Raw genomic sequence first — 12,320 nt, 5'->3', positions numbered from 1 at the left:
CTCCTATTGCATAGAACTTAGATTACAGTGTCTGTTTTTAAAATAGAGGAGATGTGAATAAAAATGCCACAGAAATATGAACAGAAAAATTCAAAACATGAGAAATGACACACAATCATGATCCATTTTTATTTTCAAAAAATAAATGGCAAAGAAGAAAGAACAGAAAAGAAAGATTATCTACAGATAAAGAGACTCAGAAACATGTTAATGAAATGCAATTGTGGTCTTGTTCTGATTCTAACAAATCAGATGAAAGAAAAAGAAAAAAGGCATTGTAATGCTGACTGGATGGTAGATGATACAAAGAAGTGATTGCCAGTTTTGTTTTAAGAATTAGAGTAGGCAGAATTTTAAGATTCCAGCTGCCTGGTATATATGGCCTGTTTAATGTCCCTCTGGAGTGGGAGTAGGGTTGGTGAATATGGTGGGATTTCACATCTATGATTAAGTTTTATTATATGGCAAAACAGGGAGATTTTAAAGACTAAAGAAGGGTCCCCAACAATCATTAAATTTTGAATTAACGAAAAGACATCATCCCAGGAGGACCTAACTTAATCCAGCACAAGACTTTGAGAAAGGCACTGGGCTTTGTCTGAAGGAAGAGACAAAAATACTATCTTTGAAGAATTAAGGAACTTTCATGTTCTGAGACGTACAAAGTGAGAAATGACACGGAAATGCAGGGGCCCTCTAGAAGTTCAGATTTGGCAAGAAAGCAGTGACCTCAGACTTGCAACCACAAGTAACTGAATTGTACCAACAACCACATGAGCTTGTGAGAATAACCTCAGCTCTGAAAAGACATGTGATCTGGTCAATATCTAGACAATATTTTGAGAGACCCAGAACAGAAGACGTAATTGATCTGCCCCAGACTCCCAATCCATGGAAGCTCTGACATAGAAAATAATTGTTTCATTTATTGATTGATTTTACGTAATAATTATCCTTTTAAAGTGCTCAGTAGGAGGTAATCATTACACAGCAAGAGAAAACTAACACAGGAGTTATTATGAACCAAATAATCTGGCCACTATGGTCATTCAATCACGCTAACATGTAATATTTACCATCCCAGTTGGCTTAATCTAAACTAAATATCCTTTGTAGTTATTATATCCTCATTTGAAAGTTTAAAAATTTGAGGTTTAATTGCCTGCATTTATGTGACCAGTGACTGAAATTTATTGATCTTAACACAAAGCAGCACATTCCACAAAATAAAAGAACATTACCTGGCAGATGGCTGGTATTTATATTCTGGGGGAAATCCACTTTTTTATCTGTGCTCAGTACAAAGAAAAATTTAATAAAATATTAAGTGAGATTAATTAAATTAAAAAAATTAATATGAAGATGAACAACAGTCTAAATACTAGTACAAAATAAAGGTATGTAAATAAAAATTCAGTCTCCAAGTTTCTTTTCTAGTGTTTCTACTCTACTCCTTCCCCAGAATTAACCATTTTACTATACTTATTTATACTCCTTTAATACTAATCCCAATTCTAAATATGATGTGATTCTTTAAATTTCATACCTTTTACTTTGTTTGAATATTACTTTGTTTTATTCAGTGAACTTTTAAATTAATGTTGTTTTCTTCTTGTTTCAGATTTTTAAAATCTCCTTTTTACCATATCAAATACTTTTGATTTCTTAGTTATATTTTTACAGATTGCTTTCATATAGAATGAATTCACATCTTCCCAGGAATGCAGAAAAGCTGATAAACCAAAATATCTTTTCATTACTTTCTTGAAGTAGTTTTGCTTTATCAAAAATCACCAACCCCTGCCTCATTATATGTTCCAAAAGAATACATGAGTAAATTATATTGCTTAATTACTCTTGTTTTAAACTTAAAGTTAAAATCAAGTTACATACTACAAAGGTATGTTTTTATTTGCATTTAAAAATCTTATGCCAATTTGTTTCTCTTTGTTTTGATAGAAGACTAGTTCTTTATGTAAATTCTTATATTTATGTCTTTATCGAGGGTGTCCTAGGCTATGGTGAGCATTTATCTCTTAGAATAAAAAATATCCCTGGGTTTACAGACACATCACCCAAAGCAGTGATAGTGAAGGCAAAGATAAACAGCTGGGACTACATCAAATTAAAGAGCTTTTGCACAGCAAAAGAGACAATAACAAAAACAAAGAGAAACCCCACCAACTGGGAGAACATTTTTGCACCCAACACTAATGATAAAGGACTGATCACAAAAATCTGCAAAGAGCTGATGAGACTCAACAACAACAAAGAAAATAATCCAGTCAAAAAATGGGCAGAAGAGCTTAAAAGAAACTTCTCTGAAGAGGAAATGCAAATGGCCAACAGGCATATGAAAAAATGTTCAACATCACTTGTCATCAGGGAAATGCAAATCAAAACTACCATGAGATACCATCTTACACCAGTGAGAATGGCACATATTAAAAAAACTAGCAACAACAAATGTTGGCGAGGGTGTGGAGAAAAAGGAACTCTTCTGCACTGTTGGTGGGAGTGCAAACTGGTCCAACCACTGTGGAAAGCTGTGTGGAGATTTCTGGACCTACTAAACATAGAGCTTCCATATGATCCAGCAATTCCACTCCTAGGTATTTACCCAAAGGACACAGAAACATCAATTCCAAAGAACACCTGCACCCCTATGTTTATAGCAGCACTGTTTACAATAGCTAAGCTTTGGAAACAACCCAAATGCCCAAAAATCGATGACTGGATCAAGAAGATGTGGTACATATATACCATGGAATATTACTCAGCATTCAAAAAAGATAAACACATGCAATTTGCTGCAACATGGATGGCGCTGGAAGGGATCATGCTCAGCGAAATAAGCCAAAAAGAAAAAGAAAAATACCGGATGGTCTCACTCATAGCAGGAATCTAGAAAACTTAAATAAGGGACCAGGAAAATGAATAACTATAAGAAAGTGAAAATCAAAATCAACAAAAAACTATGAACCAGAGACACTTTTAGGGGGGCGGGGGCGGGAGGGGAGGGATTGGGGTCAGAATGGGGGGCTGCAATTGTATGGGGAATATAACAATAAAATTTATAAAAAAAAAATATCCCTGGGAAAATGTATTTTCCCTTTAAATATTTCATCAATATGTTAAAATTTATTGATAACTTCTCGATAATATCTTGCTCTAAAAGAATAATTATTGCAAGAACTAAGTGATATATTTTATAGAGAAGAAAACTGAATCACAAAAGATCAGTAATAGCCTATAAATATACTTGGTATCTATATGTTCTTAAGTTTTAAAGACCTTTAAAATATTATTATTACAGAATATTCAACTTCCTAGGATTTCAATTATTCATGAAAACCAATATTGATTATCTAACATTTAATGTTGAGTACATGGAAAGTGTCAATATTATTAGTAATTTATTTCAATATAATGGTTGAACATATTTCAAGGTTATGATTGGTTGATGTCTTAGCCAAACAGATGTACAAAGTACAGAAGAATTGCATGGAGTGGAATAATTAGTTGGTTTGCTATTTTTCCATTGTTGTATTAGGAAAACAAAAACACAATTAATTGACTAATGCAAAAATAGACCTTTAACTTCTTTGTCACCTATAAGACATTGCTTTGGGCTGGGCTAAACTTAAATGTCTAATCTCAAAAGCCCTGGAGTGTGTTTCCACATCAATACTATACATAAGTACCCATTTAGCCCTTATATTTTCAAAAGTCAGTTTCAAGAGGAAAACAAAATCATAGAAACCATGAATTGGTCTGGTTATTTTAAAAAGAGCAACTATAGACTATTCACTTAGCTCTAACATTGTTTCCAGAGGTTCTTTTTTTCAAACCTATCTTATTTCAATCATTTTCTCTCAAAGTGATCTAAATGAGTACATAGTCTTTGTAAAAATACCTTACAAATTTTATAACGCGATATGACAATCTAAACTTTTACTAGGTCTTCCATAAGAAAAGATGCAAAGTACATGATAATTTTATTTTTAGTGTTTACCAATTATTCTTACATTTAAAATAATATTACAATATGACCTATATGGTTGATCAGTTTAATTGGGAGATTTTTGGACTGCCATGTGGAGCTGATCTTGACATGAAAAGAATTAAAGATCAACATTTATTTTCTAAAATTAAAATTAAAATTAAAAAATCCATACTCACTCCAAAAGTTGAATCCAATTGTGCTCATCACAAAAATAAGGATTCCAATACATGCAAATACTACCATAAGATAGTAATATTGTATATACCATGAGAAATCTGAAATATTGAGATTTTTTTGTAAATTTCAGAACACTTGTGTTTATTAAATGTTTATTTAATGAACAATTTTCTTGTTTAATTTTTATAACAGAAATAATCAATGTTCATTTTTGATATGACATTAGAATTTATGGTTAATTGAAAAAAATTTTAAAATTTCCAGTCCAAAAACAAAGACATGTCACTGCTATTTCAAATGTTGAATTATTTTGCTATTGTCTTGCTTTGTTATTTGGTGATACTTTTGATGACTTGAAAAGAATTTATTAATTTCTCTCTAGAATATATATAAATAATACATATAATTTATATGAAATATGCATGTTTATATTATGTGTATTTTACATTAATATGTAAAAGTATATATATTTTTGGTCCAAAAAGTCACATCCAAGAAAAATATACACCATACATACAGGTGAAAATATATGGCTATTCCCAGCATGACAGCTGGTACATAACAGAACTTCATTTATTCCTAACAGTGAGTCATTCAAATGAATAATACAAATAACAGTGCAGTAAGCACATTTCCTTTCAGGATTAGTGACAAGATTAATTATATCTGTCAAGCTGAATAATAAATCAAGTTTTCCTTATCAACAGCAAAAATTCTTGGAAAAAAAATGACAAGCAAAAACATGCTGAGATTATATCATTTCTCATCTGTTACCTACTTTTTATGGCCTCACCCTTCCTTCACTCATAATTTAAATGGATGTTATCTTGCTTTTTATATACCTACACTCACACTTTAGGTATCATTACTCACTTGTCTATTACAAAGTGGTTTTTAAATTAAGTAAAAATAAATAGTTTCAACATCTACATAAGAAAATAATAAGAGATTTACTTTATTATAAAAAAAAAAAACAACTGAGATTTAAGAGGACAAAAGGACTTTGCCCAAGACCATAAATTTAGTCCAGAGTTTAGGTTCCAATTCAGTCATTTTGACTGAATTCAGACAGTGGTCTGAATTTTTACACATGAAAGTAAGTTATTAGTGACAAGGGAACATTAATTTCCAGATATTGAGACCACAAAACAAGAAAATTGCCATTTTTTTTTTTTAAATCTGGAATTAGCGAGATGGAAGCTGACATACTAATGGGGTGCTGGGCAATTCCAAATTTCTGGCCAAAGGCATCCAGAAACATTTTGACTGTTTGAACAAAAATGTTTAAACATCTGCTTTAGACATAATGAATTTAGTTACCAATATGTGATTTATTGGACTTGGCAATAGAACCTGACACAGACGTGGAAAAATCAAAGCAAAACAAAACAATAAATACCTAGATGCAGGTACAGCAGCCCTAGATAGCAAGATTAGTGTTTTCTATCTTTTTGCCCTTCTCTTCTGTCCAGTGGACTGTTCTACCAATACCAAGGACTACTGCAAAGATTAAAAATTACTATATATATATATATATATATATATATATACATGCACAGATGCATAATCACATTTATATGTTTTTTTAAACTGTAAATCATGATAGAACTTTCTCCCACCATCGGCACTTGATCTTTCCAAGTGTAATAGGCATCTACATTTAATTATTCTACCTAAATAATTGCTTCCATGAAATTTACATCTTGTAGGAAGAAAAATTTCTATAAAAATATCATTTTCAAACTTTTGCTTGAAAGTTGTATTCTTGCTCTTATGCTACCACATTGAGAGGATTGAACATCATTTTAGTAGAATTTCTCCAACCCCATGGTGGTAAAAATACTGCTGTTTATTGTCGATATTTATGAGTCTAAATAACCTATCTTAGGTAATGTATGATCATTTCTTGAAATCTAAGAACATAAATATTAGGAATTAAAAAATATTCAAAGATAATTATCTTCTAAAGAGAATGACGCAACTTTGAGCTGGGTCCTGAATAAGAAAAAACAATATTCTTACCATTAGATTTCTGTTTGGGTTTGAAACGATTCTTGAAATTCAGTATCATATAGCCATCTTCATTCTCCATCTCCCCAAGTGTTTTGTGATATTACCTAGAAAATAATAAAAAGAAAATGGAGACTAGGCTCAGCCTTGGATGGTTCTCCAAAACTCAAAGGAAGTCCCAAAATAGTCAAACTTCACTTAGGTACAAATGTCTAAAACCACACAGGATGTGCTGGTGAATGAAGATGGATAGACAAGTGAACTTCTGGCTAAAATGTTGCATGTTGCAAGGTAATAGCCTTTCCATTTTGCTCAACAAATATGTATTGTGCTCTTTTATGTACCAGTCAGTTCCTAACCAACACTGGGTACCCACAAGCAACAAAGATTAACACATTTCCTACCCTCCTGTCTTTCATATTCTGCTAAGAATACGAAAAATGAAATAAACCAAATAAACACCAAACAAATAGTGTCTGGTTAGATGGGAGTAAACTTTATAGATTTACAGAATTTTTATTTATATTTAAAGATTTATTTATTTATGCATACAAGAACTGGGGTATAGGTCAGAGGCACAGGGGGTGAGAGGATTCACCAGAGACAGAGTGGGGAGCAGAACATGCAGATCTACCGAAATACACTGCTGAGGGGAGCATCGGGCAAGTCAGGAGAGGTCTGTTGTGCCATGTGGATAGCTCCCTCGCTGGTGGGGGATCGAACTTGTGCTGCAGAGGCTGTAGAGAGCGTCATAGTGCTGTTCTTAACCTGTTGTCCCACCAGGGAGGCCATACAGAATTTTTAAATAATTGTTTTGCTATTTAGGTATATATCTGACAAAACAAAAAAACATCAATAGTACATCATTAACTTTCAACTTATTGGGAAGAAGAGAATCAATTTGAAAATGTCTGATAAAGCAAGGTATTGAGCTCTTCATCTTTCATCTATCTTCTTTGCCAATGGAAGAGGTCTCCCCATCTACAGTGGTATCAGCCTCTCTAGGACAGGAAGCCCCCTGAAGTTATTCACCTGCATTATCTGAGGAAATAATAATGACCTTCCTTGAGCCAGTTGTCTGCTGAACAATGCTGTGTCTCCTCAGAATCCACCTCCACCACGATTTGCATCAGAACTTATATTTATATTTCTATAACACTCGAATGATGCTTGTTTCAAATATAGACAGTCCTCAAATTGCTCTGTGTAACTAGGTGATAAAATCACCACACAAGCTGAAATTGTGCAAAATTATTTGTATAATCAAAGAGGAAAATGATGAATGTTACTGAGCTTTATTTATCTACTTATTTTTTGGTCAATGCATTGAAAGCTTTCTTACTCTTTCTTATAAATATTGGGACTAAAACAACAATAAAAGCAATTTTTTTTTAGAACACTGTAATTTAAAACATTCCATACATGGAGAGTTCAGGTGCTTCCTTCTTAAAAAAATAAAAAGAAAATACTTAGCTAGAGGCCTTTGTAGAGGTTTCTAGTGGAATAGCTTGGAAGGTGGAGCAACCATCTTTTCTATGCCTCCTCAGAGTTTCATTTTATATTTGGATAGTCTTCCAGCATTTATCTTTTGCATTGGAATGTCATGAAATCTCAGTGAGAATTCCATTGATGTGAGAATTTTTTGTACAGTCTCTGGAACTTCTCCAACGGTTCTTTTTCATTACAGTCACTTTTCTCCTATCGAACCTCTCCTCAAAGAGGAAGAGTCATTATTCTCATGATCAGCCATTTCTTTCATAATTTCGTTTGACTGCTATAGGTCATAGAATAAGATAAAGCCCAGAAATAGCTCCTTGCTTATGAGCTCACATGATTTCAACAATGTTGAAAGGGTGTTAAGACCATTCATTAGGAGCCCTCCCTGGTGGCGCAGCGCTGTGAAGCTGTCCGCAGCCTTTGTAGCATGGGTTCAATTCCCAGCCAGCCAGGGAGATCCCCACATGGTGCGGCAGACCTCTCCTGCTTCACCTGTTGCTCCCCTTAGCAGTGTCTTCAGTCCATCTGCCTGTTCTGCTCCCTGCTCCATTTCTGGTGAATTCTCTCACCCTCCTGCACCTCTGGCCTGTACCCTAGTTCTTGTATAAAAACAAATAAATCTTAAAAAAAAAGGACCATTCATTAGGGAAAGGACAGTCTTTTCAACCATTGTTCTAGGGAAGCTGAATATCTACACGTACAATGATGAATTGAATCCTTAGCTTACACCATATTCAAAAATTCACTCAGAATAGACCAAAGTCCTACATATAAGAGCTAAAAGTATAAAATACTTAGAGGGAAAACTTTAAGACATTGGATTTGGCAATGATTTCTTGGCTGTGAACAGACAACATAGAGAACAGGGAAACACAGTTAAGGTGACTACGTAAAATAAAAATTCCTTGGATCAAAGGATATAATCAATAGATGGGCCTCCCTGATGTCATAGGGGTTAAAGTCTCAGTGCTATCAAGCTATCACCAGCCAGTGCAGCATGATTTCAATCCTGGCCAGGGAACTAACCCACATGGCGCAGCAGACCTCTCTTATCTCACCTACTGCTCCCCTCAGCAGTGTATTTCAGTAGATCTGGCTGATCTGCTCCCCAGTCTCTCTCTCTCTGGAGAATCTTCTTATCCCCTGGCTTACACCTCTGGCTTACACCCCCAGTTCTTGTATGCATAAATAAATAAAAATAAATCTTTTTAAAAAAGGATATAATCAATAGAGTGAATAGGCAGCATGCAGAATGTAAGAAAATATTTGTAAATCACTGATAAGGGATTAAAATTCAGAGTATACAAAGATCTTTTATAACTTAAGAGCAAAAACAATGAAAAGAAAATTCCCACAAAAAGCAAATAAAGAACAACAACAACCAAAGGAGAAAAAAAATCCCCAAGCAACCTGATTTTAAAAATGGGCAATGGACTCGAATAGACATTTTTCAAAGAAGACATATAAATGGATGTGAGCATCAGTCATCATTTGGGAAATGTAAAGTAAAAGTACAATGAAATAAGATACTATTACAACAACTACTAGGTTAGCTACTTTCCAAATATAAAAGACAGCAAATATTATGAGGATGTAGATATAATGGAACAATTATGCACCACCAGTGGGGAAATAAAATGGTAGCTCTCATGGAAAATAATATGGTTGTTCCTCAAAAATTATATCCATTATTTTTACTACAAACCCATAATTATATGTATCCTGTGCCATTTCATTGCATTTATCAAATATTTAGGTGTCTAATTAATATTTTCCAAGTGACTGAGTGGCATCAGGAAGTTCATTGTGTTTTTTAATAAAATGGCTGCCTACTTCTTTAGGCTCTTCCATGTATTCGGAAAGTGAATGAAATGCAGAAGGGCTTGGAGAATTGAGACAGTTAGTACATTTTTAAAAAAAGATTTATTTATTTATGCATACAAGAACTGGGGTATGGACCAGAGCTGTTGGGGAGGGGGTGAGAGGATTCACCAGAGGCAGAGTGGGGAGCAGAACAGGTGGATCTACTGAAATACACTGCTGAGGGGAGCAGTGGGTGAGACAGGAGAGGTCTGCTGCGCCATGTGGGTAGCTCCCTGGCCTGGGATAGAACTCATGCTGCCATGGCTGAGGATAGCTTCATAAGTTGCATCTTAACCCCTTGTGCCACCAGGAAGGCCCAAGACATTCACCTCTTGAGGATGGTGTGAACTCAAGCCAGATCCCACTGTGCATAACAAGAGCTTTATTTAGCAGAGAAGCCAGTATACATACAATCAGGATGTTTTCCTGTCTTTCTCCAAGAAGACTAAAGAGGTTTCTGTTCTGCTCAGCTGTAAGGAGTCTGCACCAATGGCCTGAAAGGGAGTGTTTGCTGCTAGCAATCTTCCACACCCAATGACTTAAGTTTTTGTTCCAGAAAGGGGACATTTCTAGATGGAGCTTTGAGTGTTTTTTTTTCCAATGACTGCTATTCATATCTCCCAGGCCTGCAACAACAGGGAAGCTCTCTCGAGCCTCCTAACTTGCTCTCAATTGTTCCACACTGGATATGGCCTATGAAGTGCCTTCAAGTGGGTGTGACTTATGCCGTTGGTCTGCAGCTCTCAGGGGTTCTCTGCTTTTGTGCCTCCCTGCCCCCCCCTCCATTCTGCCTTTAGCAACTTATTAAAAAATTGAGCTGAATAATTTATAATAACTTATGTGGGTTGAGGTTTTACTGCAGGTAAGCAAGATTTCCTGCTCCGTCTCTCCTTGGTGCACCTCTTATCTTAGATTTCAGTTTTGTGCACTGACCCTGTCCCCAGGTCTCTGATGGCTTTAAGGAAAGCTATCCATTTGTGGCTTACATAGTTTTACTCTGTTGTTATCAAAGCAAGGGGGTGTACTTTTTCCAGCTTTCTCTGTATGTTGAGTGAATATGAGGTGTCCCCTCCTGTGGCTGTCTGTTGCAACACTCCAGGCTGAAGTGTTTGCACAACTAAAGTGGGGAAAATGTAAACTACCCATTTAGAAACAAGACTAGGAGAGGTGAAAATTAACTCAGACAACACTGATTTGCTTCAGATATGGCACCTATAAATGTCCAAAGTAGCTGGTGTTAGTGGTGTGCAGCCATGTTGCAACTTTATGGAAGCTTAGGTGATAGATAAGTTCTGAGACATCGCGCAGTTCACACTTAAGGTGTGAGGCTGGTGGTTTCTGTGGAGAAAAGACTGAAGCAGCAGATGGGGTTCGGGGTGGGGAAGCAACATTTTCCTGTTTCAATGCCATGGAAAAAGGGCTTAGAGCACAGCGTGTTAGCAGAGGGGTTGCTAATTCCCTAGCCATGCACCCATGTGCCATAAGAATCTCCTCTCTGGAGTCTTGACACCCCATTACAGTGCATTGCCCCAGAGAGTAGCTAAGCAACTACTATTGCTTCTGATCTGTGATGTTTTCTGCTGGAAAAAGTGGTTTCAGAAAATCTAGTTAATGTTTAACTAGATTAACTAGTTAATTAACTCTCCTATATGTGCTCAGTAGGTTTTATACAATGAGCAATAAGGATACCATCTAGTTCTGGCCATCGATCTGTGGCTTGTGTTAGATGAAGCTTCCTATTAAAAGGTAATTACAAAAATGGAACAAAATTCATAAAGCAACTGAGAAGGCAAAAGTTAGGAGACTCCAAAATTGGTTAAGGTTTACTGCAATTAAACTACCTGGTTGCCAGAAAAAACCTCTTTGTAGAAAAACATAATCTTTATTATTTCATAATCTCTGTTATTTTTATATATAATGCCTGATATTTATTTTTTATAAGATTTATTTATTTATGCATACAAGAACTGGGGTACAGGCAAGAGGTGCAGGGGGCAGAGGGGAGTGGATTCACCAGAGACAGAGTGGGGAGCAGAACAGCACACTGACTGAAATACCCTGCTGAGGGGAGCAGTGGGCAAGTCAGGAGAGGTCTGCTGCTGTTATATGGGTAGCTCCCTGGCGGGGGATCGGACTCGTGCTGCAGTGGTTACGGATAGCTTCACAGTGCTGTGCTTAACTCCTTGGTAATGCCTGACATTTAATAAATTATGAGTCATCCTGAAGTTATAAAAAGCCCATGTGGCAAAATACCAATGACAATACTAAATTCACCTATGTGTATGTTTACTCCTAAAATGTTAATGTTTTCAGTCTTTTCATTCAAATATATCATCATTTAGGAGGAAGCCTATTCCCACCAAAAAAAGCATGATGGCCTCTGGATATGTATTTGAATGTTAGCCAGGATGCCTGAGTCATGCCTAAATTCTACCATGTGTTACCTGTGTGGTGTGGGATACAGAAAGACTTAACTTCTTTATAGCTCACTTCCTCATCTGTAAAATAAGTGATAATAGCATGGAGCTGAAAGTGTTGTAAACATGTCTAGTAAAACAGCTATTTTTTAATTATTTTAAAGAATCCATTTTTTTCTTTAGTAAAAAAATATAATGCCTTTTGTTATTTATATGTGGCAATGCCAATAAGAATTTCAAACTAAAATTTAGAAAAAAACAAAGGCGATATGCTCCTTGTCATCAGCTTTAAAAATATATCTTTGAGAACTCAACTTCACAAGAAGAGGAAACAAAAGAAAAACAAATGA

The sequence above is a fragment of the Talpa europaea genome (genome assembly GCF_964194135.1).
Source record: "Talpa europaea genome assembly, chromosome: 15".
Taxonomy (NCBI): Eukaryota; Metazoa; Chordata; class Mammalia; order Eulipotyphla; family Talpidae; genus Talpa; species Talpa europaea.
The sequence above is the reverse complement of the archived record's forward strand: the minus strand, read 5'-3'. Positions refer to the sequence as shown.